Genomic DNA, 6,180 nt, shown 5'->3' on the forward strand with positions numbered 1-6,180 from the left:
GACATGCCTCATCACGACATGCCGCATCATGACATGCCACATCATGACATGCCTCATCATGAAATGCCTCGTCATGACATGCCGCATCATGACATGCCGCATCAGGACATGCCTCATCATGACATACCATCCCATGTCATACAAAACCATACCACGCTATATAAATCATACAATATCCCACCATGCCACATTATGCCATACCATATCAAACCACACAATACTATCCATGGCCTGTTACACCATGTCACCACATCAGGCCTTTCTATGCAAAGTGCTGACTCTTGTCAGGGAGGGTTTTGATTTCCGGCAGGCGCCTGAACGGAAAACGAGAGCACTTGACCACCGCACTGTCATGTAGGCAAGTTTAATGTTGGGGTACATAGGGTGTGTTCACACTGCAGCCTGAAGTGACCCAAGTGCTGCGAATTAGCTGTTGCTATTGCACCATGATGCTAACATGGGACTGCTGTTTTATTCAGTTTGTCTATGTAAATGTGTGTCTGTCCCTATCAAATAAACTTAAAAAAAAAAAAAAAAATTCAGATTTTTTTTTTGCCAGGTCCGTTCTCACTGCCAGTAAATGCTTCCTGTATGTGTTCTGCAGTGTAAACGGGCAAACGACCTGAAAGTGTCCCACATGCGCAGTAGAGGGCGCAATAGCGTCTCAGCAGAGCGTTCTCAGTGTTCTGCCAACCGCCATAAAAAGAAGAAGTGCTTAGTGTTTGCGGAAGTAAACATGGAGGCTAACAGTGGAGCTTAGCTTGTATTTGAAGTTGTTGTCCAACCGGAGCAGCAAATTAACAACTTAATCCTCATATAATCCGTCATGTTTGTTGTTTTTCTTCCCTCTTGCTCGTATCAGGAGCAGAATAGTGAGATTTGTTGAGAATCAGTGACGTTCAGTTCGGATGAATGCGGCCTGGACGTTATGGTCGCATTTGAATCGGATACGTATCGGATATGGGTCACATTCTAAAAGAATCCGACCTGAGCTGTTCACACTGCCATGAAAAGATCGGATACAGGTCGCATTACGTCAAAAGAATCGGATTTGGGTCGCTTCAGGCTGCAGTGTGAACGCACCACCAGTCACACCTAAATTACGGAGGCTGGTTTTATGTGAGTCGGTGAGAGGGAATCAGCTGGAGCCTGTGTGACCTCAGTTCTACGTGGACGGCCCTCATCACCATGCAGTCGTCACCATGCAGTCAGATAATTATGTAGAGGAGCGTTGCTACATGTTATTATGCAAACCTTTCAGGATTTTTTTTCTTTGCGGTTGTTTTTCTGCTTCTGAGTAAAATGTGTTCATATCAATTACAGCCTTACAGAGAAATGACCAAGTAATTTACATTATGTTACTGTCAGTTCAGTCAAATCCAGCAGAGCCTGGTTAGTTTCTGGAACTGCCCAAAGTTACTGAGATCATTATAATGTATTCCTGGCAGAATTAAAGCAAATGATTGATGATGATGATGATGATGATGATGATGGTGTGGATTTTGTCTCGTCATAATTTCAGTTTTGAGCGTCTCCAGTCCTAACCTCATGTTTGTTCTTCATCATTCCTACGGTTGATTGTGTGTTTAACACGGGTTATAGTGTAAGTTCACATTATGTAATACATCTAACTCAAGCCACCGCTGGTAGTCCCTGGAACCTCTGCTTGGTTCTTTATAATCTGGTTTACAAAGCAATGTGTTGCTTCACTGCCTCTCAGAAAAGCTTCCTCTTCTTCATGTTTCTCCTTTTCGGTAACACTTTAGTTGAAGGGTGTGCATAAGACTGACATGACACTGTCATAAACATAAAGACGTCTTTATGAATGTTGATTTATGATTTTGTAAATTATGACAATTCAATGCAACATTGGCATTTTTAATGGACTTTTAATGCAACTTTGCATTAAAAGTGTCATTATTTACCGAGTGACACTTTATGACAACAGTCATAAACATTCATAAAGATTTATTTATGTTCCTGACAGGTGTTATGTCATGTTTATGACAGTGTCATGTCAGTCCTGTTCACACCCCTTCAAATAAAGTTGTTACGGTCACTGACCTCTAGGGGCGCTCTTTCTGAGAGAGCTCTGTGTTTTCTGTTTCAGTCCTACCTGATTGCTGCAGGTGAAGTGTATTGGGGCTCGTCAGCCCCCCTATAAGAAGCAGCAAGCTGGAGATGCCAGATCCCCTTCTGTTWGACTTGTGRTCCTGTTGAGAGCTGACTGTGTGTGAAGTGAACTGAGCTTCCTGTGTGCATCTGTGTGAACAATTGTCCAAGACGTGGTTTTGTTCAGAGGTGGAAGCTGGTAGGGCTTCTCTGCCATTTTTGTTGTGAACCGTTTTCTCCTGTTTTTTGGTTAGTAAGGGAGTTTAGGTTTTGTATTTTCTTTTAGTTCTTCTTTAGAAAGTGGTTGTTTTATGTTATAGTTATAAGGGGGTGTTTTGTTTATTATTTTGGCCTTGGAGACCCTGAAGCTTAAAGCTCCCCTGTGTTTTTTTTTYTTCTCCTGTACTTGTTTTAGCAGAATTGTAAAATAAATTATATTTTTGTTACTCATCAACTGTTCGGATTACTTTTTGTTTTATGTTAAAGCCCAGTGCCACAATTTACTTTAGGGATTTTAGGGTGGGGTTGTAACAAAAGTGTCACCTTCTTGCTTGGTTTTTGTTGACTCAACCCTCAGCTTATTCTCACTACTATATAAAGCAACCTGACAGCGCGAGCTGCTTCATCTCACATCATGATTCAGGAAATAAAAGCATGAACTTTATTTCCTGAATCAAATAAAGGAGACATGATGATCCTGTAGAAACTGGGCCCAGCATGTCTGTCTGATCTGAACGGCTTATAAAAAGAGTCTGAGTTCATAGTTTGGTGATTCCTTCTACAATTCAGCTGATATCTGGACTGGAGCGCAGATCTATAGAACAGGGTTGTAAAATATGGAGTGTTTTCCGTTTTGATGTGACTAAACCTCATTTATGCACAAAGCAGCAAAATGAAAAAATGTTAAGCTTGTAGCTTCACACAAAGGTAAAAATAACAAAACAATAAAAATATATTCAATTCAGTGTATTTCTATGGCGCCATTTCACAATAAATATTATCTTCAGTTCAATCACACATCCCAGATGATCATAGTTATCAAACATTTAAGCTCAGTTTATTTTAAAGTAGTTTGAAAGGTTTTCTGCCTGAGGGGAGCCAGCAGATGGCATCGAGTCACTGGTTCCTGATGAACGAGAAAAAACTCACTACCATCAAACCGAGAATGAAAGCATAGATGTAAACTTCAGGCAGAGTTGCAGCATAAGAACTGTACAGTTATTAAAAATAGCATACTAATTGAAGAAATGTGAAAACTGAGCAGGTGTGTTTGTGGAGGAAGGATCTGTGATGCCGCTCCTTTGTGCACCCAGGATGCATCAGCCTGTTGCTGCAGCAGCTACATGCATGGAAACAACCAGAGGCCTTCTGTGTCCTGCCAGCTGCCCCAGGTCAGAGGTCGCCCTGGGACAGAGCCGGCGCTTTAAGTTCCTTCAGGTTGATTCTGATGTTGGTGCTCCTGCCATTTAAGGAGATTCTGTGGTTTCAGTGTTAGATGGAGGTTTTATTTTTGAACTGGGGCATAAATCCATCCAGTCAGCAGCTTCTGCTTTTTCATGGTACTCAGAAACCCAGGCAGACGACTGCGAAGGAACAAGTTGAGGTTTTAGTTTCTCCATTTTGTTTCTACGAATCTGAATGAAAAGAAAGGAAGAAATGAAACAGTGAGAAACGAGACCTTTGGGGGTTTTGTTGCACTCATTTCAAACTAAAGTCAAAACTTAGTCTTTACAAACGGACGATGTTCAGAACTCTGCAAATCAGCAGTTAGGTAAAAATAAATGCATTTAGTGAGTTTATTACTGTGACTTTTACTCCATTTGATCGACGTCAGTCATTTTGCAGATCGGCGAATGAAGAAGTGAAAGGTTTTCACTTCAGTTTCACTTCAGCAAACAGTTTAAGGTCAGTTGAAGTCTGTCCTGGTGCAGCTTCCAGTAGAGATGCGTCAGACGGACTGACCTGGTATCAGCCTGATACCAGGTAACTACTGGGCCGAGATCCCCAACACATTATTATTTAAGTTTCAAAACTTTTTTTGTAGAGTTGAGAAACTGCTATGGAAAATGACAGTAAATTTGAAGAGTTAATCTGAACCAAAGTATTGATTTTTCATGCTTTCCTTTGTACGATGGCACAAACTGGAACTATGAAAATGAATTTGCTTCATGGAAACATGGCAATTTGGAAAAAAACTCACGTTTTTTGATAAAAAGCTTTTGTTAGGATGACCTCCTAACACGAGTCACACTCAAAAACCGGAAATAATCAGAACGGAGCTGACTAGAATTTTTTCATCAATATTAAGACTGAACTGACTGGACTGAAACTGGAGACCCTGGAAAATGTGGTGGAGAGGAGGACAATGAAGAAGCTGTTTATCATGGTCAACAAGCTGCACCCTCTCCACCACAGTGGACAGACAGCGGAGCACTTTCTCGCACAGACGGCTTCAGCTCCGTTGTCGTAGGGACAGATGCAGGAAATCTTTCCTGCCACAGGCCATCACTTTGAATAATAAACGTTAAGTCACCATTGTACAGATTTGTCTTGTACAGATTGTTCACAAAGCACTATTGTACAGATTATTAATATTCACTGTTCATATTGTACAGAATCTTACATTCTACATTTTATAGGATTTTTATATTTTATTTATTTTATTTTTTTTTTTTATTGGTAACTTGATCTGTGTGTATGTGTATGCTGCAACTGCACAGTAATTTCCTGTCTGGGATGAATAAAGTATTTCTATTCTATTCTATTCTAAGAAATTATTGACTCATTAATCTTTCTGAAACGTTATTTAAGTTAATTCTGTCTTCTTTCAAGTGTGCTAAGACATTAGCACTGGAATGTAGACACCAATACGTTAAGATTTTGTGTTTTTGCAGTGTACTGACTTGGTATTGGGCTGCACAGTGGTGCAGTTGGTCTTGTTGCCTTGCAGCAAGAAGGTTCTGGGTTCGATTCCCGGTTTTTTTGCATGGAGTCTCCATGTTCTCCCTGTGCATGGTGGGTTCTCTCCAGGTACTCCGGTTTCCTCCTTCAGTCCTAAAACATGACTGTCGGGTTAGTTGGCCTCTCCAAATTGCCCCCAGGTGTGAGTGTGCCCATGTTGCCCTGCTGCCACCTCCAGCGGTTCTTGCACATCTCAGTATTTCCAGAGGTAAAAACAACTAGAAGAGTTTCAGAACCACTGATTCAAAGTTCGTTTAATATAAATAATCTCACCGGAACATAAAGTAAGTAAATAAAACTTTATTTCTATTTCACAGAAGCATAGATCACCAAGGCGTGACGATTAAAGAAAACATGATTTAAACTAAATAAAGACCCTGTAGATTCTTTCTGCCTTGCGCTCATGACCCACTTTCCTCTCTTTGTTCAGCACCATGTGTGTCAGCGAGGCGGGAGCGGCTTTATTTCCCCTGGTGGAGGGACAGTGGGCAGCGAACCCAGAGAGGAACAGAGCGATGCAACCTTCAAAGAGCCGCGGCTACAAGAGCTGCTGTCGGGTTCATGGCGCCCGTAAGAGGCTGATGTGCTGGATTCCTCCGCGTCTCTCGGCGGGCAGCAGAGTGCTCTGCTGCGCACATTAATGTGTTTAATTCAGCCTTTCACCTCCTCTCTTCTCTCTGAATGGGCCTTAAAAGCAAGGATGAGAGCATAAACGCTGCTCACCGCTGCAGTTCTTACGTAAACCGCGTTGTGAGGTCACATGGATTCATTACTTCGCTGAACGTTTAAGTACATAAACGGTTTGTTGATTATCTCACTGTTTAACTTTTAGCTTTGAGGTTTAAATGCTGACTTGTGAAGGGTTTGTGCAGAGGGCTGCTGGTGAACGCGTTTTACCCAGAGGGTCACAGATGGTGCTGCAGCGAGACGTTGATCTTGCCACAAACAAACAGGCTTTACCGGGATTCACGGCGACTGCCAAGGATTTGAGCCGCAGAACAAACTACCGGCCCAGAAAGCTCTTCTCAATTCTTCATTTCTGATTGTTTTTTAGGGGGCAGTTTTATGTGATTTCCAGGCATTTTACAGCACAATCAAGTAATTATG

At 41.7% G+C, this 6,180-nt stretch overlaps 1 long non-coding RNA gene across 1 annotated transcript; it reads left to right on the top strand.

Annotated features, from left to right (window-relative positions):
* Positions 1-5,299: 5,299 nt before the first annotated feature.
* Positions 5,300-5,885, top strand: LOC103481053 (uncharacterized). Its single transcript, XR_536218.1, has 2 exons — positions 5,300-5,357; positions 5,504-5,885. It is a non-coding gene; the product is annotated as an uncharacterized LOC103481053 (long non-coding RNA).
* Positions 5,886-6,180: the final 295 nt, after the last annotated feature.

The sequence above is a fragment of the Poecilia reticulata genome, linkage group LG19 (assembly GCF_000633615.1).
Source record: "Poecilia reticulata strain Guanapo linkage group LG19, Guppy_female_1.0+MT, whole genome shotgun sequence".
Taxonomy (NCBI): Eukaryota; Metazoa; Chordata; class Actinopteri; order Cyprinodontiformes; family Poeciliidae; genus Poecilia; species Poecilia reticulata.